Raw genomic sequence first — 22,906 nt, forward strand, 5'->3', positions numbered from 1 at the left:
AAATGACATTTCAAAATCTTCAAATCGTCATATCTCGTTAACCGAGCGTCTAAACAGGTCAAAACTTGCAAAATTCAAAATTCTCTAAAAACAAAACTACAAGTCCAAAACTTATAGAAAATACATTTTTGTGATCTGTGAGTCGATATCCTTCGCATACAATTCAATTGGAGTTGAAAAATTTATTTTTGAAGAAAATGACATTTCAAAATCTTTAAATCGTCATATCTCGTTAACCGAGCGTCTAAACAGGTCAAAACTTGCAAAATTCAAAATTCTCTAAAAACAAAACTACATGTCCAAAACTTATAGAAAATACATTTTTGTGCTCTGTGAGTCGATATCCTTCGCATACAATTCAATTGGAGTTGAAAAATTCATTTTTGAAGAAAATGACATTTCAAAATCTTCAAATCGTCATATCTCGTTAACCGAGCGTCTAAACAGGTCAAAACTTGCAAAATTCAAAATTCTCTAAAAACAAAACTACAAGTCCAAAACTTATAGAAAATACATTTTTGTGCTCTGTGAGTCGATATCCTTCGCATACAATTCAATTGGAGTTGAAAAATTCATTTTTGAAGAAAATGACATTTCAAAATCTTTAAATCGTCATATCTCGTTAACCGAGCGTCTAAACAGGTCAAAACTTGCAAAATTCAAAATTCTCTAAAAACAAAACTACAAGTCCAAAACTTATAGAAAATACATTTTTGTGCTCTGTGAGTCGATATCCTTTGCATACAATTCAATTGGAGTTGAAAAATTAATTTTTGAAGAAAATGACATTTCAAAATCTTTAAATCGTCATATCTCGTTAACCGAGCGTCTAAACAGGTCAAAACTTGCAAAATTCAAAATTCTCTAAAAACAAAACTACAAGTCCAAAACTTATAGAAAATACATTTTTGTGATCTGTGAGTCGATATCCTTCGCATACAATTCAATTGGAGTTGAAAAATTTATTTTTGAAGAAAATGACATTTCAAAATCTTTAAATCGTCATATCTCGTTAACCGAGCGTCTAAACAGGTCAAAACTTGCAAAATTCAAAATTCTCTAAAAACAAAACTACAAGTCCAAAACTTATAGAAAATACATTTTTGTGCTCTGTGAGTCGATATCCTTCGCATACAATTCAATTGGAGTTGAAAAATTCATTTTTGAAGAAAATGACATTTCAAAATCTTTAAATCGTCATATCTCGTTAACCGAGCGTCTAAACAGGTCAAAACTTGCAAAATTCAAAATTCTCTAATAACAAAACTACATGTCCAAAACTTATAGAAAATACATTTTTGTGCTCTGTGAGTCGATATCCTTTGCATACAATTCAATTGGAGTTGAAAAATTCATTTTTGAAGAAAATGACATTTCAAAATCTTTAAATCGTCATATCTCGTTAACCGAGCGTCTAAACAGGTCAAAACTTGCAAAATTCAAAATTCTCTAATAACAAAACTACATGTCCAAAACTTATAGAAAATACATTTTTGTGATCTGTGAGTCGATATCCTTCGCATACAATTCAATTGGAGTTGAAAAATTCATTTTTGAAGAAAATGACATTTCAAAATCTTTAAATCGTCATATCTCGTTAACCGAGCGTCTAAACAGGTCAAAACTTGCAAAATTCAAAATTCTCTAAAAACAAAACTACAAGTCCAAAACTTATAGAAAATACATTTTTGTGCTCTGTGAGTCGATATCCTTCGCATACAATTCAATTGGAGTTGAAAAATTCATTTTTGAAGAAAATGACATTTCAAAATCTTTAAATCGTCATATCTCGTTAACCGAGCGTCTAAACAGGTCAAAACTTGCAAAATTCAAAATTCTCTAATAACAAAACTACATGTCCAAAACTTATAGAAAATACATTTTTGTGCTCTGTGAGTCGATATCCTTTGCATACAATTCAATTGGAGTTGAAAAATTAATTTTTGAAGAAAATGACATTTCAAAATCTTTAAATCGTCATATCTCGTTAACCGAGCGTCTAAACAGGTCAAAACTTGCAAAATTCAAAATTCTCTAAAAACAAAACTACAAGTCCAAAACTTATAGAAAATACATTTTTGTGATCTGTGAGTCGATATCCTTCGCATACAATTCAATTGGAGTTGAAAAATTCATTTTTGAAGAAAATGACATTTCAAAATCTTTAAATCGTCATATCTCGTTAACCGAGCGTCTAAACAGGTCAAAACTTGCAAAATTCAAAATTCTCTAATAACAAAACTACATGTCCAAAACTTATAGAAAATACATTTTTGTGCTCTGTGAGTCGATATCCTTTGCATACAATTCAATTGGAGTTGAAAAATTAATTTTTGAAGAAAATGACATTTCAAAATCTTTAAATCGTCATATCTCGTTAACCGAGCGTCTAAACAGGTCAAAACTTGCAAAATTCAAAATTCTCTAAAAACAAAACTACAAGTCCAAAACTTATAGAAAATACATTTTTGTGATCTGTGAGTCGATATCCTTCGCATACAATTCAATTGGAGTTGAAAAATTCATTTTTGAAGAAAATGACATTTCAAAATCTTTAAATCGTCATATCTCGTTAACCGAGCGTCTAAACAGGTCAAAACTTGAAAAATTCAAAATTCTCTAAAAACAAAACTACAAGTCCAAAACTTATAGAAAATACATTTTTGTGCTCTGTGAGTCGATATCCTTCGCATACAATTCAATTGGAGTTGAAAAATTCATTTTTGAAGAAAATGACATTTCAAAATCTTTAAATCGTCATATCTCGTTAACCGAGCGTCTAAACAGGTCAAAACTTGCAAAATTCAAAATTCTCTAATAACAAAACTACATGTCCAAAACTTATAGAAAATACATTTTTGTGCTCTGTGAGTCGATATCCTTCGCATACAATTCAATTGGAGTTGAAAAATTCATTTTTGAAGAAAATGACATTTCAAAATCTTTAAATCGTCATATCTCGTTAACCGAGCGTCTAAACAGGTCAAAACTTGCAAAATTCAAAATTCTCTAATAACAAAACTACATGTCCAAAACTTATAGAAAATACATTTTTGTGCTCTGTGAGTCGATATCCTTTGCATACAATTCAATTGGAGTTGAAAAATTAATTTTTGAAGAAAATGACATTTCAAAATCTTTAAATCGTCATATCTCGTTAACAGAGCGTCTAAACAGGTCAAAACTTGCAAAATTCAAAATTCTCTAAAAACAAAACTACAAGTCCAAAACTTATAGAAAATACATTTTTGTGATCTGTGAGTCGATATCCTTCGCATACAATTCAATTGGAGTTGAAAAATTCATTTTTGAAGAAGATGACATTTCAAAATCTTTAAATCGTCATATCTCGTTAACCGAACGTCTAAACAGGTCAAAACTTGCAAAATTCAAAATTCTCTAAAAACAAAACTACAAGTCCAAAACTTATAGAAAATACATTTTTGTGCTCTGTGAGTAGATATCCTTCGCATACAATTCAATTGGAGTTGAAAAATTCATTTTTGAAGAAAATGACATTTCAAAATCTTTAAATCGTCATATCTCGTTAACCGAGCGTCTAAACAGGTCAAAACTTGCAAAATTCAAAATTCTCTAAAAACAAAACTACAAGTCCAAAACTTATAGAAAATACATTTTTGTGCTCTGTGAGTCGATATCCTTCGCATACAATTCAATTGGAGTTGAAAAATTCATTTTTGAAGAAAATGACATTTCAAAATCTTTAACGTCATATCTCGTTAACCGAGCGTCTAAACAGGTCAAAACTTGCAAAATTCAAAATTCTCTAAAAACAAAACTACAAGTCAAAAACTTATAGAAAATACATTTTTGTGATCTGTGAGTCGATATCCTTCGCATACAATTCAATTGGAGTTGAAAAATTCATTTTTGAAGAAAATGACATTTCAAAATCTTTAAATCGTCATATCTCGTTAACCGAGCGTCTAAACAGGTCAAAACTTGCAAAATTCAAAATTCTCTAAAAACAAAACTACAAGTCCAAAACTTATAGAAAATACATTTTTGTGCTCTGTGAGTAGATATCCTTCGCATACAATTCAATTGGAGTTGAAAAATTCATTTTTGAAGAAAATGACATTTCAAAATCTTTAAATCGTCATATCTCGTTAACCGAGCGTCTAAACAGGTCAAAACTTGCAAAATTCAAAATTCTCTAAAAACAAAACTACAAGTCCAAAACTTATAGAAAATACATTTTTGTGCTCTGTGAGTAGATATCCTTCGCATACAATTCAATTGGAGTTGAAAAATTCATTTTTGAAGAAAATGACATTTCAAAATCTTTAAATCGTCATATCTCCTTAACCGAGCGTCTAAACAGGTCAAAACTTGCAAAATTCAAAATTCTCTAAAAACAAAACTACAAGTCCAAAACTTATAGAAAATACATTTTTGTGCTCTGTGAGTAGATATCCTTCGCATACAATTCAATTGGAGTTGAAAAATTCATTTTTGAAGAAAATGACATTTCAAAATCTTTAAATCGTCATATCTCGTTAACCGAACGTCTAAACAGGTCAAAACTTGCAAAATTCAAAATTCTCTAATAACAAAACTACATGTCCAAAACTTATAGAAAATACATTTTTGTGCTCTGTGAGTCGATATCCTTTGCATACAATTCAATTGGAGTTGAAAAATTAATTTTTGAAGAAAATGACATTTCAAAATCTTTAACCGAGCGTCTAAACAGGTCAAAACTTGCAAAACTCAAAATTCTCTAAAAACAAAACTACAAGTCCAAAACTTATAGAAAATACATTTTTGTGCTCTGTGAGTAGATATCCTTCGCATACAATTCAATTGGAGTTGAAAAATTCATTTTTGAAGAAAATGACATTTCAAAATCTTTAAATCGTCATATCTCGTTAACCGAGCGTCTAAACAGGTCAAAACTTGCAAAATTCAAAATTCTCTAAAAACAAAACTACATGTCCAAAACTTATAGAAAATACATTTTTGTGATCTGTGAGTCGATATCCTTCGCATACAATTCAATTGGAGTTGAAAAATTCATTTTTGAAGAAAATGACATTTCAAAATCTTTAAATCGTCATATCTCGTTAACCGAGCGTCTAAACAGGTCAAAACTTGCAAAATTCAAAATTCTCTAATAACAAAACTACATGTCCAAAACTTATAGAAAATACATTTTTGTGCTCTGTGAGTGGATATCCTTCGCATACAATTCAATTGGAGTTGAAAAATTCATTTTTGAAGAAAATGACATTTCAAAATCTTTAAATCGTCATATCTCCTTTACCGAGCGTCTAAACAGGTCAAAACTTGCAAAATTCAAAATTCTCTAAAAACAAAACTACAAGTCCAAAACTTATAGAAAATACATTTTTGTGCTCTGTGAGTAGATATCCTTCGCATACAATTCAATTGGAGTTGAAAAATTCATTTTTGAAGAAAATGACATTTCAAAATCTTTAAATCGTCATATCTCGTTAACCGAGCGTCTAAACAGGTCAAAACTTGCAAAATTCAAAATTCTCTAAAAACAAAACTACAAGTCCAAAACTTATAGAAAATACATTTTTGTGCTCTGTGAGTAGATATCCTTCGCATACAATTCAATTGGAGTTGAAAAATTCATTTTTGAAGAAAATGACATTTCAAAATCTTTAAATCGTCATATCTCGTTAACCGAGCGTCTAAACAGGTCAAAACTTGCAAAATTCAAAATTCTCTAAAAACAAAACTACAAGCCCAAAACTTATAGAAAATACATTTTTGTGCTCTGTGAGTCGATATCCTTCGCATACAATTCAATTGGAGTTGAAAAATTCACGTTTGATGAAAATCACATTTCAAAATCTTTAAATCGTCATATCTCCTTTACCGAGCGTCTAAACAGGTCAAAACTTGCAAAATTCAAAATTCTCTAAAAACAAAACTACAAGTCCAAAACTTATAGAAAATACATTTTTGTGCTCTGTGAGTAGATATCCTTCGCATACAATTCAATTGGAGTTGAAAAATTCATTTTTGAAGAAAATGACATTTCAAAATCTTCAAATCGTCATATCTCGTTAACCGAGCGTCTAAACAGGTCAAAACTTGCAAAATTCAAAATTCTCTAAAAACAAAACTACAAGCCCAAAACTTATAGAAAATACATTTTTGTGCTCTGTGAGTCGATATCCTTCGCATACAATTCAATTGGAGTTGAAAAATTCACGTTTGATGAAAATCACATTTCAAAATCTTTAAATCGTCATATCTCCTTTACCGAGCGTCTAAACAGGTCAAAACTTGCAAAATTCAAAATTCTCTAAAAACAAAACTACAAGTCCAAAACTTATAGAAAATACATTTTTGTGCTCTGTGAGTAGATATCCTTCGCATACAATTCAATTGGAGTTGAAAAATTCATTTTTGAAGAAAATGACATTTCAAAATCTTTAAATCGTCATATCTCGTTAACCGAGCGTCTAAACAGGTCAAAACTTGCAAAATTCAAAATTCTCTAAAAACAAAACTACATGTCCAAAACTTATAGAAAATACATTTTTGTGCTCTGTGAGTCGATATCCTTCGCATACAATTCAATTGGAGTTGAAAAATTCATTTTTGAAGAAAATGACATTTCAAAATCTTCAAATCGTCATATCTCGTTAACCGAGCGTCTAAACAGGTCAAAACTTGCAAAATTCAAAATTCTCTAAAAACAAAACTACAAGTCCAAAACTTATAGAAAATACATTTTTGTGATCTGTGAGTCGATATCCTTCGCATACAATTCAATTGGAGTTGAAAAATTCACGTTTGATGAAAATCACATTTCAAAATCTTTAAATCGTCATATCTCCTTTACCGAGCGTCTAAACAGGTCAAAACTTGCAAAATTCAAAATTCTCTAAAAACAAAACTACAAGTCCAAAACTTATAGAAAATACATTTTTGTGCTCTGTGAGTAGATATCCTTCGCATACAATTCAATTGGAGTTGAAAAATTCATTTTTGAAGAAAATGACATTTCAAAATCTTTAAATCGTCATATCTCGTTAACCGAGCGTCTAAACAGGTCAAAACTTGCAAAATTCAAAATTCTCTAAAAACAAAACTACAAGTCCAAAACTTATAGAAAATACATTTTTGTGATCTGTGAGTCGATATCCTTCGCATACAATTCAATTGGAGTTGAAAAATTCACGTTTGAAGAAAATCACATTTCAAAATCTTTAAATCGTCATATCTCCTTTACCGAGCGTCTAAACAGGTCAAAACTTGCAAAATTCAAAATTCTCTAAAAACAAAACTACAAGTCCAAAACTTATAGAAAATACATTTTTGTGCTCTGTGAGTAGATATCCTTCGCATACAATTCAATTGGAGTCGAAAAATTCATTTTTGAAGAAAATGACATTTCAAAATCTTTAAATCGTCATATCTCGTTAACCGAGCGTCTAAACAGGTCAAAACTTGCAAAATTCAAAATTCTCTAAAAACAAAACTACAAGTCCAAAACTTATAGAAAATACATTTTTGTGCTCTGTGAGTAGATATCCTTCGCATACAATTCAATTGGAGTTGAAAAATTCATTTTTGAAGAAAATGACATTTCAAAATCTTTAAATCGTCATATCTCGTTAACCGAGCGTCTAAACAGGTCAAAACTTGCAAAATTCAAAATTCTCTAAAAACAAAACTACAAGTCCAAAACTTATAGAAAATACATTTTTGTGATCTGTGAGTCGATATCCTTCGCATACAATTCAATTGGAGTTGAAAAATTCATTTTTGAAGAAAATGACATTTCAAAATCTTTAAATCGTCATATCTCGTTAACCGAACGTCTAAACAGGTCAAAACTTGCAAAATTCAAAATTCTCTAATAACAAAACTACATGTCCAAAACTTATAGAAAATACATTTTTGTGCTCTGTGAGTCGATATCCTTTGCATACAATTCAATTGGAGTTGAAAAATTCATTTTTGAAGAAAATGACATTTCAAAATCTTTAAATCGTCATATCTCGTTAACCGAGCGTCTAAACAGGTCAAAACTTGCAAAATTCAAAATTCTCTAAAAACAAAACTACAAGTCCAAAACTTATAGAAAATACATTTTTGTGATCTGTGAGTCGATATCCTTCGCATACAATTCAATTGGAGTTGAAAAATTCATTTTTGAAGAAAATGACATTTCAAAATCTTTAAATCGTCATATCTCGTTAACCGAACGTCTAAACAGGTCAAAACTTGCAAAAATTCAAAATTCTCTAAAAACAAAACTACAAGTCCAAAACTTATAGAAAATACATTTTTGTGCTCTGTGAGTAGATATCCTTCGCATACAATTCAATTGGAGTTGAAAAATTCATTTTTGAAGAAAATGACATTTCAAAATCTTTAAATCGTCATATCTCGTTAACCGAGCGTCTAAACAGGTCAAAACTTGCAAAATTCAAAATTCTCTAAAAACAAAACTACAAGTCCAAAACTTATAGAAAATACATTTTTGTGCTCTGTGAGTAGATATCCTTCGCATACAATTCAATTGGAGTTGAAAAATTCATTTTTGAAGAAAATGACATTTCAAAATCTTTAAATCGTCATATCTCGTTAACCGAGCGTCTAAACAGGTCAAAACTTGCAAAATTCAAAATTCTCTAAAAACAAAACTACAAGTCCAAAACTTATAGAAAATACATTTTTGTGATCTGTGAGTCGATATCCTTCGCATACAATTCAATTGGAGTTGAAAAATTCATTTTTGAAGAAAATGACATTTCAAAATCTTTAAATCGTCATATCTCGTTAACCGAACGTCTAAACAGGTCAAAACTTGCAAAATTCAAAATTCTCTAATAACAAAACTACATGTCCAAAACTTATAGAAAATACATTTTTGTGCTCTGTGAGTCGATATCCTTTGCATACAATTCAATTGGAGTTGAAAAATTAATTTTTGAAGAAAATGACATTTCAAAATCTTTAAATCGTCATATCTCGTTAACCGAGCGTCTAAACAGGTCAAAACTTGCAAAATTCAAAATTCTCTAAAAACAAAACTACAAGTCCAAAACTTATAGAAAATACATTTTTGTGATCTGTGAGTCGATATCCTTCGCATACAATTCAATTGGAGTTGAAAAATTCATTTTTGAAGAAAATGACATTTCAAAATCTTTAAATCGTCATATCTCGTTAACCGAACGTCTAAACAGGTCAAAACTTGCAAAATTCAAAATTCTCTAAAAACAAAACTACAAGTCCAAAACTTATAGAAAATACATTTTTGTGCTCTGTGAGTAGATATCCTTCGCATACAATTCAATTGGAGTTGAAAAATTCATTTTTGAAGAAAATGACATTTCAAAATCTTTAAATAGTCATATCTCGTTAACCGAGCGTCTAAACAGGTCAAAACTTGAAAAATTCAAAATTCTCTAAAAACAAAACTACAAGTCCAAAACTTATAGAAAATACATTTTTGTGCTCTGTGAGTCGATATCCTTCGCATACAATTCAATTGGAGTTGAAAAATTCATTTTTGAAGAAAATGACATTTCAAAATCTTTAAATCGTCATATCTCGTTAACCGAGCGTCTAAACAGGTCAAAACTTGCAAAATTCAAAATTCTCTAAAAACAAAACTACAAGTCCAAAACTTATAGAAAATACATTTTTGTGCTCTGTGAGTAGATATCCTTCGCATACAATTCAATTGGAGTTGAAAAATTCATTTTTGAAGAAAATGACATTTCAAAATCTTTAAATCGTCATATCTCGTTAACCGAGCGTCTAAACAGGTCAAAACTTGCAAAATTCAAAATTCTCTAAAAACAAAACTACAAGTCCAAAACTTATAGAAAATACATTTTTGTGCTCTGTGAGTAGATATCCTTCGCATACAATTCAATTGGAGTTGAAAAATTCATTTTTGAAGAAAATGACATTTCAAAATCTTTAAATCGTCATATCTCGTTAACCGAGCGTCTAAACAGGTCAAAACTTGCAAAATTCAAAATTCTCTAAAAACAAAACTACAAGTCCAAAACTTATAGAAAATACATTTTTGTGATCTGTGAGTCGATATCCTTCGCATACAATTCAATTGGAGTTGAAAAATTCACGTTTGAAGAAAATCACATTTCAAAATCTTTAAATCGTCATATCTCCTTTACCGAGCGTCTAAACAGGTCAAAACTTGCAAAATTCAAAATTCTCTAAAAACAAAACTACAAGTCCAAAACTTATAGAAAATACATTTTTGTGCTCTGTGAGTAGATATCCTTCGCATACAATTCAATTGGAGTTGAAAAATTCATTTTTGAAGAAAATGACATTTCAAAATCTTTAAATCGTCATATCTCGTTAACCGAGCGTCTAAACAGGTCAAAACTTGCAAAATTCAAAATTCTCTAAAAACAAAACTACAAGTCCAAAACTTATAGAAAATACATTTTTGTGATCTGTGAGTCGATATCCTTCGCATACAATTCAATTGGAGTTGAAAAATTCATTTTTGAAGAAAATGACATTTCAAAATCTTTGAATCGTCATATCTCGTTAACCGAACGTCTAAACAGGTCAAAACTTGCAAAATTCAAAATTCTCTAATAACAAAACTATACATGTCCAAAACTTATAGAAAATACATTTTTGTGCTCTGTGAGTCGATATCCTTTGCATACAATTCAATTGGAGTTGAAAAATTAATTTTTGAAGAAAATGACATTTCAAAATCTTTAACCGAGCGTCTAAACAGGTCAAAACTTGCAAAATTCAAAATTCTCTAAAAACAAAACTACAAGTCCAAAACTTATAGAAAATACATTTTTGTGATCTGTGAGTCGATATCCTTCGCATACAATTCAATTGGAGTTGAAAAATTCATTTTTGAAGAAAATGACATTTCAAAATCTTTAAATCGTCATATCTCGTTAACCGAGCGTCTAAACAGGTCAAAACTTGCAAAATTCAAAATTCTCTAAAAACAAAACTACATGTCCAAAACTTATAGAAAATACATTTTTGTGCTCTGTGAGTCGATATCCTTCGCATACAATTCAATTGGAGTTGAAAAATTCATTTTTGAAGAAAATGACATTTCAAAATCTTTAAATCGTTAACCGAGCGTCTAAACAGGTCAAAACTTGCAAAATTCAAAATTCTCTAAAAACAAAACTACAAGTCCAAAACTTATAGAAAATACATTTTTGTGATCTGTGAGTCGATATCCTTTGCATACAATTCAATTGGAGTTGAAAAATTAATTTTTGAAGAAAATGACATTTCAAAATCTTTAACCGAGCGTCTAAACAGGTCAAAACTTGCAAAATTCAAAATTCTCTAAAAACAAAACTACAAGTCCAAAACTTATAGAAAATACATTTTTGTGATCTGTGAGTCGATATCCTTTGCATACAATTCAATTGGAGTTGAAAAATTAATTTTTGAAGAAAATGACATTTCAAAATCTTTAACCGAGCGTCTAAACAGGTCAAAACTTGCAAAATTCAAAATTCTCTAAAAACAAAACTACAAGTCCAAAACTTATAGAAAATACATTTTTGTGATCTGTGAGTCGATATCCTTCGCATACAATTCAATTGGAGTTGAAAAATTCATTTTTGAAGAAAATGACATTTCAAAATCTTTAAATCGTCATATCTCGTTAACCGAACGTCTAAACAGGTCAAAACTTGCAAAATTCAAAATTCTCTAATAACAAAACTACATGTCCAAAACTTATAGAAAATACATTTTTGTGCTCTGTGAGTCGATATCCTTTGCATACAATTCAATTGGAGTTGAAAAATTAATTTTTGAAGAAAATGACATTTCAAAATCTTTAAATCGTCATATCTCGTTAACCGAGCGTCTAAACAGGTCAAAACTTGCAAAATTCAAAATTCTCTAAAAACAAAACTACAAGTCCAAAACTTATAGAAAATACATTTTTGTGATCTGTGAGTCGATATCCTTCGCATACAATTCAAATGGAGTTGAAAAATTCATTTTTGAAGAAAATGACATTTCAAAATCTTTAAATCGTCATATCTCGTTAACCGAACGTCTAAACAGGTCAAAACTTGCAAAAATTCAAAATTCTCTAAAAACAAAACTACAAGTCCAAAACTTATAGAAAATACATTTTTGTGCTCTGTGAGTAGATATCCTTCGCATACAATTCAATTGGAGTTGAAAAATTCATTTTTGAAGAAAATGACATTTCAAAATCTTTAAATCGTCATATCTCGTTAACCGAGCGTCTAAACAGGTCAAAACTTGCAAAATTCAAAATTCTCTAAAAACAAAACTACAAGTCCAAAACTTATAGAAAATACATTTTTGTGCTCTGTGAGTAGATATCCTTCGCATACAATTCAATTGGAGTTGAAAAATTAATTTTTGAAGAAAATGACATTTCAAAATCTTTAAATCGTCATATCTCGTTAACCGAACGTCTAAACAGGTCAAAACTTGCAAAATTCAAAATTCTCTAATAACAAAACTACATGTCCAAAACTTATAGAAAATACATTTTTGTGCTCTGTGAGTCGATATCCTTTGCATACAATTCAATTGGAGTTGAAAAATTAATTTTTGAAGAAAATGACATTTCAAAATCTTTAAATCGTCATATCTCGTTAACCGAGCGTCTAAACAGGTCAAAACTTGCAAAATTCAAAATTCTCTAAAAACAAAACTACAAGTCCAAAACTTATAGAAAATACATTTTTGTGATCTGTGAGTCGATATCCTTCGCATACAATTCAATTGGAGTTGAAAAATTCATTTTTGAAGAAAATGACATTTCAAAATCTTTAAATCGTCATATCTCGTTAACCGAACGTCTAAACAGGTCAAAACTTGCAAAATTCAAAATTCTCTAAAAACAAAACTACAAGTCCAAAACTTATAGAAAATATATTTTTGTGATCTGTGAGTCGATATCCTTCGCATACAATTCAATTGGAGTTGAAAAATTAATTTTTGAAGAAAATGACATTTCAAAATCTTTAAATCGTCATATCTCGTTAGCCGAGCGTCTAAACAGGTCAAAACTTGCAAAATTCAAAATTCTCTAAAAACAAAACTACAAGTCCAAAACTTATAGAAAATATATTTTTGTGATCTGTGAGTCGATATCCTTCGCATACAATTCAATTGGAGTTGAAAAATTCATTTTTGAAGAAAATGACATTTCAAAATCTTTAAATCGTCATATCTCGTTAACCGAGCGTCTAAACAGGTCAAAACTTGAAAAATTCAAAATTCTCTAAAAACAAAACTACAAGTCCAAAACTTATAGAAAATACATTTTTGTGCTCTGTGAGTAGATATCCTTCGCATACAATTCAATTGGAGTTGAAAAATTCATTTTTGAAGAAAATGACATTTCAAAATCTTTAAATCGTCATATCTCGTTAACCGAGCGTCTAAACAGGTCAAAACTTGCAAAATTCAAAATTCTCTAAAAACAAAACTACAAGTCCAAAACTTATAGAAAATACATTTTTGTGCTCTGTGAGTAGATATCCTTCGCATACAATTCAATTGGAGTTGAAAAATTCATTTTTGAAGAAAATGACATTTCAAAATCTTTAAATCGTCATATCTCGTTAACCGAGCGTCTAAACAGGTCAAAACTTGCAAAATTCAAAATTCTCTAAAAACAAAACTACAAGTCCAAAACTTATAGAAAATACATTTTTGTGCTCTGTGAGTAGATATCCTTCGCATACAATTCAATTGGAGTTGAAAAATTCATTTTTGAAGAAAATGACATTTCAAAATCTTTAAATCGTCATATCTCGTTAACCGAGCGTCTAAACAGGTCAAAACTTGCAAAATTCAAAATTCTCTAAAAACAAAACTACAAGTCCAAAACTTATAGAAAATACATTTTTGTGATCTGTGAGTCGATATCCTTCGCATACAATTCAATTGGAGTTGAAAAATTCATTTTTGAAGAAAATGACATTTCAAAATCTTTGAATCGTCATATCTCGTTAACCGAACGTCTAAACAGGTCAAAACTTGCAAAATTCAAAATTCTCTAATAACAAAACTATACATGTCCAAAACTTATAGAAAATACATTTTTGTGCTCTGTGAGTCGATATCCTTTGCATACAATTCAATTGGAGTTGAAAAATTAATTTTTGAAGAAAATGACATTTCAAAATCTTTAACCGAGCGTCTAAACAGGTCAAAACTTGCAAAATTCAAAATTCTCTAAAAACAAAACTACAAGTCCAAAACTTATAGAAAATACATTTTTGTGATCTGTGAGTCGATATCCTTCGCATACAATTCAATTGGAGTTGAAAAATTCATTTTTGAAGAAAATGACATTTCAAAATCTTTAAATCGTCATATCTCGTTAACCGAGCGTCTAAACAGGTCAAAACTTGCAAAATTCAAAATTATCTAATAACAAAACTACATGTCCAAAACTTATAGAAAATACATTTTTGTGCTCTGTGAGTCGATATCCTTCGCATACAATTCAATTGGAGTTGAAAAATTCATTTTTGAAGAAAATGACATTTCAAAATCTTTAAATCGTTAACCGAGCGTCTAAACAGGTCAAAACTTGCAAAATTCAAAATTCTCTAAAAACAAAACTACAAGTCCAAAACTTATAGAAAATACATTTTTGTGATCTGTGAGTCGATATCCTTCGCATACAATTCAATTGGAGTTGAAAAATTCATTTTTGAAGAAAATGACATTTCAAAATCTTTAAATCGTCATATCTCGTTAACCGAGCGTCTAAACAGGTCAAAACTTGCAAAATTCAAAATTCTCTAATAACAAAACTACATGTCCAAAACTTATAGAAAATACATTTTTGTGCTCTGTGAGTGGATATCCTTCGCATACAATTCAATTGGAGTTGAAAAATTCATTTTTGAAGAAAATGACATTTCAAAATCTTTAAATCGTCATATCTCGTTAACCGAGCGTCTAAACAGGTCAAAACTTGCAAAATTCTCTAATAACAAAACTACATGTCCAAAACTTATAGAAAATACATTTTTGTGCTCTGTGAGTCGATATCCTTTGCATACAATTCAATTGGAGTTGAAAAATTAATTTTTTAAGAAAATGACATTTCATAGTTCATAGTTCTTTTATTGTATAATTATACTCAGTAAGATACAAAATCTTATAAATTAGAGCAAAATACAATTCAATTGGAGTTGAAAAATTCATTTTTGAAGAAAATGACATTTCAAAATCTTTAAATCGTCATATCTCGTTAACCGAGCGTCTAAACAGGTCAAAACTTGCAAAATTCAAAATTCTCTAAAAACAAAACTACAAGTCCAAAACTTATAAAAAATACATTTTTGTGATCTGTGAGTCGATATCCTTCGCATACAATTCAATTGGAGTTGAAAAATTCATTTTTGAAGAAAATGACATTTCAAAATCTTTAAATCGTCATATCTCGTTAACCGAGCGTCTAAACAGGTCAAAACTAGCAAAATTCAAAATTCTCTAATAACAAAACTACATGTCCAAAACTTATAGAAAATACATTTTTGTGCTCTGTGAGTCGATATCCTTCGCATACAATTCAATTGGAGTTGAAAAATTCATTTTTGAAGAAAATGACATTTCAAAATCTTTAAATCGTCATATCTCGTTAACCGAGCGTCTAAACAGGTCAAAACTTGCAAAATTCAAAATTCTCTAATAACAAAACTACATGTCCAAAACTTATAGAAAATACATTTTTGTGCTCTGTGAGTCGATATCCTTTGCATACAATTCAATTGGAGTTGAAAAATTAATTTTTGAAGAAAATGACATTTCAAAATCTTTAAATCGTCATATCTCGTTAACCGAGCGTCTAAACAGGTCAAAACTTGCAAAATTCAAAATTCTCTAATAACAAAACTACATGTCCAAAACTTATAGAAAATACATTTTTGTGCTCTGTGAGTCGATATCCTTTGCATACAATTCAATTGGAGTTGAAAAATTAATTTTTGAAGAAAATGACATTTCAAAATCTTTAAATCGTCATATCTCGTTAACCGAGCGTCTAAACAGGTCAAAACTTGCAAAATTCAAAATTCTCTAAAAACAAAACTACAAGTCGAAAACTTATAGAAAATACATTTTTGTGCTCTGTGAGTCGATATCCTTCGCATACAATTCAATTGGAGTTGAAAAATTAATTTTTGAAGAAAATGACATTTCAAAATCTTTAAATCGTCATATCTCGTTAACCGAGCGTCTAAACAGGTCAAAACTTGCAAAATTCAAAATTCTCTAAAAACAAAACTACAAGTCCAAAACGTATAGAAAATACATTTTTGTGCTCTGTGAGTCGATATCCTTCGCATACAATTCAATTGGAGTTGAAAAATTCATTTTTGAAGAAAATGACATTTCAAAATCTTTAAATCGTCATATCTCGTTAACCGAGCGTCTAAACAGGTCAAAACTTGCAAAATTCAAAATTCTCTAAAAACAAAACTACAAGTCCAAAACTTATAGAAAATACATTTTTGTGATCTATGAGTCGATATCCTTCGCATACAATTCAATTGGAGTTGAAAAATTCATTTTGAAGAAAATGACATTTCAAAATCTTTAAATCGTCATATCTCGTTAACCGAGCGTCTAAACAGGTCAAAACTTGCAAAATTCAAAATTCTCTAATAACAAAACTACAAGTCCAAAACTTATAGAAAATACATTTTTGTGCTCTGTGAGTCGATATCCTTTGCATACAATTCAATTGGAGTTGAAAAATTAATTTTTGAAGAAAATGACATTTCAAAATCTTTAAATCGTCAAATCTCGTTAACCGAGCGTCTAAACAGGTCAAAACTTGCAAAATTCAAAATTCTCTAAAAACAAAACTACAAGTCCAAAACTTATAGAAAATACATTTTTGTGATCTGTGAGTCGATATCCTTCGCATACAATTCAATTGGAGTTGAAAAATTAATTTTTGAAGAAAATGACATTTCAAAATCTTTAAATCGTCAAATCTCGTTAACCGAGCGTCTAAACAGGTCAAAACTTGCAAAATTCAAAATTCTCTAAAAACAAAACTACAAGTCCAAAACTTATAGAAAATACATTTTTGTGCTCTGTGAGTCGATATCCTTTGCATACAATTCAATTGGAGTTGAAAAATTCATTTTTGAAGAAAATGACATTTCAAAATCTTTAAATCGTCAAATCTCGTTAACCGAGCGTCTAAACAGGTCAAAACTTGCAAAATTCAAAATTCTCTAAAAACAAAACTACAAGTCCAAAACTTATAGAAAATACATTTTTGTGCTCTGTGAGTCGATATCCTTTGCATACAATTCAATTGGAGTTGAAAAATTCATTTTTGAAGAAAATGACATTTCAAAATCTTTAAATCGTCATATCTCGTTAACCGAGCGTCTAAACAGGTCAAAACTTGCAAAATTCAAAATTCTCTAATAACAAAACTACATGTCCAAAACTTATAGAAAATACATTTTTGTGCTCTGTGAGTGGATATCCTTCGCATACAATTCAATTGGAGTTGAAAAATTCATTTTTGAAGAAAATGACATTTCAAAATCTTTAAATCGTCATATCTCGTTAACCGAGCGTCTAAACAGGTCAAAACTTGCAAAATTCAAAATTCTCTAATAACAAAACTACAAGTCCAAAACTTATAGAAAATACATTTTTGTGCTCTGTGAGTCGATATCCTTTGCATACAATTCAATTGGAGTTGAAAAATTAATTTTTTAAGAAAATGACATTTCAAAATCTTTAAATTGTCATATCTCGTTAACCGAGCGTCTAAACAGGTCAAAACTTGCAAAATTCAAAATTCTCTAATAACAAAACTACATGTCCAAAACTTATAGAAAATACATTTTTGTGCTCTGTGAGTCGATATCCTTTGCATACAATTCAATTGGAGTTGAAAAATTAATTTTTGAAGAAAATGACATTTCAAAATCTTTAAATCGTCATATCTCGTTAACCGAGCGTCTAAACAGGTCAAAACTTGCAAAATTCAAAATTCTCTAAAAACAAAACTACAAGTCCAAAACTTATAGAAAATACATTTTTGTGCTCTGTGAGTCGATATCCTTCGCATACAATTCAATTGGAGTTGAAAAATTCATTTTTGAAGAAAATGACATTTCAAAATCTTTAAATCGTCATATCTCGTTAACCGAGCGTCTAAACAGGTCAAAACTTGCAAAATTCAAAATTCTCTAAAAACAAAACTACAAGTCCAAAACTTATAGAAAATACATTTTTGTGATCTGTGAGTCGATATCCTTCGCATACAATTCAATTGGAGTTGAAAAATTCATTTTTGAAGAAAATGACATTTCAAAATCTTTAAATCGTCATATCTCGTTAACCGAGCGTCTAAACAGGTCAAAACTTGCAAAATTCAAAATTCTCTAATAACAAAACTACATGTCCAAAACTTATAGAAAATACATTTTTGTGCTCTGTGAGTCGATATCCTTTGCATACAATTCAATTGGAGTTGAAAAATTCATTTTTGAAGAAAATGACATTTCAAAATCTTTAAATCGTCATATCTCGTTAACCGAGCGTCTAAACAGGTCAAAACTTGCAAAATTCAAAATTCTCTAAAAACAAAACTACAAGTCCAAAACTTATAGAAAATACATTTTTGTGATCTGTGAGTCGATATCCTTCGCATACAATTCAATTGGAGTTGAAAAATTCATTTTTGAAGAAAATGACATTTCAAAATCTTTAAATCGTCATATCTCGTTAACCGAGCGTCTAAACAGGTCAAAACTTGCAAAATTCAAAATTCTCTAATAACAAAACTACATGTCCAAAACTTATAGAAAATACATTTTTGTGCTCTGTGAGTCGATATCCTTTGCATACAATTCAATTGGAGTTGAAAAATTCATTTTTGAAGAAAATGACATTTCAAAATCTTTAAATCGTCATATCTCGTTAACCGAGCGTCTAAACAGGTCAAAACTTGCAAAATTCAAAATTCTCTAAAAACAAAACTACAAGTCCAAAACTTATAGAAAATACATTTTTGTGATCTGTGAGTCGATATCCTTCGCATACAATTCAATTGGAGTTGAAAAATTCATTTTTGAAGAAAATGACATTTCAAAATCTTTAAATCGTCATATCTCGTTAACCGAGCGTCTAAACAGGTCAAAACTTGCAAAATTCAAAATTCTCTAATAACAAAACTACATGTCCAAAACTTATAGAAAATACATTTTTGTGCTCTGTGAGTCGATATCCTTTGCATACAATTCAATTGGAGTTGAAAAATTCATTTTTGAAGAAAATGACATTTCAAAATCTTTAAATCGTCATATCTCGTTAACCGAGCGTCTAAACAGGTCAAAACTTGCAAAATTCAAAATTCTCTAAAAACAAAACTACAAGTCCAAAACTTATAGAAAATACATTTTTGTGATCTGTGAGTCGATATCCTTCGCATACAATTCAATTGGAGTTGAAAAATTCATTTTTGAAGAAAATGACATTTCAAAATCTTTAAATCGTCATATCTCGTTAACCGAGCGTCTAAACAGGTCAAAACTTGCAAAATTCAAAATTCTCTAAAAACAAAACTACAAGTCCAAAACGTATAGAAAATACATTTTTGTGCTCTGTGAGTCGATATCCTTCGCATACAATTCAATTGGAGTTGAAAAATTCATTTTTGAAGAAAATGACATTTCAAAATCTTTAAATCGTCATATCTCGTTAACCGAGCGTCTAAACAGGTCAAAACTTGCAAAATTCAAAATTCTCTAATAACAAAACTACATGTCCAAAACTTATAGAAAATACATTTTTGTGCTCTGTGAGTCGATATCCTTTGCATACAATTCAATTGGAGTTGAAAAATTCATTTTTGAAGAAAATGACATTTCAAAATCTTTAAATCGTCATATCTCGTTAACCGAGCGTCTAAACAGGTCAAAACTTGCAAAATTCAAAATTCTCTAAAAACAAAACTACAAGTCCAAAACTTATAGAAAATACATTTTTGTGATCTGTGAGTCGATATCCTTCGCATACAATTCAATTGGAGTTGAAAAATTCATTTTTGAAGAAAATGACATTTCAAAATCTTTAAATCGTCATATCTCGTTAACCGAGCGTCTAAACAGGTCAAAACTTGCAAAATTCAAAATTCTCTAAAAACAAAACTACAAGTCCAAAACGTATAGAAAATACATTTTTGTGCTCTGTGAGTCGATATCCTTCGCATACAATTCAATTGGAGTTGAAAAATTCATTTTTGAAGAAAATGACATTTCAAAATCTTTAAATCGTCATATCTCGTTTACCGAGCGTTTAAACAGGTCAAAACTTGCAAAATTCAAAATTCTCTAAAAACAAAACTACAAGTCCAAAACGTATAGAAAATACATTTTTGTGCTCTGTGAGTCGATATCCTTCGCATACAATTCAATTGGAGTTGAAAAATTCATTTTTGAAGAAAATGACATTTCAAAATCTTTAAATCGTCATATCTCGTTAACCGAGCGTCTAAACAGGTCAAAACTTGCAAAATTCAAAATTCTCTAAAAACAAAACTACAAGTCCAAAACTTATAGAAAATACATTTTTGTGATCTGTGAGTCGATATCCTTCGCATACAATTCAATTGGAGTTGAAAAATTCATTTTTGAAGAAAATGACATTTCAAAATCTTTAAATCGTCATATCTCGTTAACCGAGCGTCTAAACAGGTCAAAACTTGCAAAATTCAAAATTCTCTAAAAACAAAACTACAAGTCCAAAACTTATAGAAAATACATTTTTGTGATCTGTGAGTCGATATCCTTCGCATACAATTCAATTGAAGTTGAAAAATTCATTTTTGAAGAAAATGACATTTCAAAATGTTTAAATCGTCATATCTCGTTAACCGAGCGTCTAAACAGGTCAAAACTTGCAAAATTCAAAATTCTCTAATAACAAAACTACATGTCCAAAACTTATAGAAAATACATTTTTGTGCTCTGTGAGTCGATATCCTTCGCATACAATTCAATTGGAGTTGAAAAATTCATTTTTGAAGAAAATGACATTTCAAAATCTTTAAATCGTCATATCTCGTTAACCGAGCGTCTAAACAGGTCAAAACTTGCAAAATTCAAAATTCTCTAAAAACAAAACTACAAGTCCAAAACTTATAGAAAATACATTTTTGTGCTCTGTGAGTCGATATCCTTCGCATACAATTCAATTGGAGTTGAAAAATTCATTTTTGAAGAAAATGACATTTAAAAATCTTTAAATCGTCATATCTCGTTAACCGAGCGTCTAAACAGGTAAAAGTTTGCAAAATTCAAAATTCTCTAAAAACAAAACTACAAGTCCAAAACTTATAGAAAATACATTTTTGTGCTCTGTGAGTCGATATCCTTCGCATACAATTCAATAATTGGAGTTGAAAAATTCATTTTTGAAGAAAATGACATTTCAAAATCTTTAAATCGTCATATCTCGTTAACCGAGCGTCTAAACAGGTCAAAACTTGCAAAATTCAAAATTCTCTAATAACAAAACTACATGTCCAAAACTTATAGAAAATACATTTTTGTGCTCTGTGAGTCGATATCCTTTGCATACAATTCAATTGGAGTTGAAAAATTCATTTTTGAAGAAAATGACATTTCAAAATCTTTAAATCGTCATATCTCGTTAACCGAGCGTCTAAACAGGTCAAAACTTGCAAAATTCAAAATTCTCTAAAAACAAAACTACAAGTCCAAAACTTATAGAAAATACATTTTTGTGCTCTGTGAGTCGATATCCTTCGCATACAATTCAATTGGAGTTGAAAAATTCATTTTTGAAGAAAATGACATTTCAAAATCTTTAAATCGTCATATCTCGTTAACCGAGCGTCTAAACAGGTCAAAACTTGCAAAATTCAAAATTCTCTAAAAACAAAACTACAAGTCCAAAACTTATAGAAAATACATTTTTGTGATCTGTGAGTCGATATCCTTCGCATACAATTCAATTGGAGTTGAAAAATTCATTTTTGAAGAAAATGACATTTCAAAATCTTTAAATCGTCATATCTCGTTAACCGAGCGTCTAAACAGGTCAAAACTTGCAAAATTCAAAATTCTCTAATAACAAAACTACATGTCCAAAACTTATAGAAAATACATTTTTGTGCTCTGTGAGTCGATATCCTTTGCATACAATTCAATTGGAGTTGAAAAATTCATTTTTGAAGAAAATGACATTTCAAAATCTTTAAATCGTCATATCTCGTTAACCGAGCGTCTAAACAGGTCAAAACTTGCAAAATTCAAAATTCTCTAAAAACAAAACTACAAGTCCAAAACTTATAGAAAATACATTTTTGTGATCTGTGAGTCGATATCCTTCGCATACAATTCAATTGGAGTTGAAAAATTCATTTTTGAAGAAAATGACATTTCAAAATCTTTAAATCGTCATATCTCGTTAACCGAGCGTCTAAACAGGTCAAAACTTGCAAAATTCAAAATTCTCTAATAACAAAACTACATGTCCAAAACTTATAGAAAATACATTTTTGTGCTCTGTGAGTCGATATCCTTTGCATACAATTCAATTGGAGTTGAAAAATTCATTTTTGAAGAAAATGACATTTCAAAATCTTTAAATCGTCATATCTCGTTAACCGAGCGTCTAAACAGGTCAAAACTTGCAAAATTCAAAATTCTCTAAAAACAAAACTACAAGTCCAAAACTTATAGAAAATACATTTTTGTGATCTGTGAGTCGATATCCTTCGCATACAATTCAATTGGAGTTGAAAAATTCATTTTTGAAGAAAATGACATTTCAAAATCTTTAAATCGTCATATCTCGTTAACCGAGCGTCTAAACAGGTCAAAACTTGCAAAATTCAAAATTC

This window comes from Episyrphus balteatus, chromosome 2, assembly GCF_945859705.1.
Source record: "Episyrphus balteatus chromosome 2, idEpiBalt1.1, whole genome shotgun sequence".
NCBI classification, from domain to species: Eukaryota; Metazoa; Arthropoda; class Insecta; order Diptera; family Syrphidae; genus Episyrphus; species Episyrphus balteatus.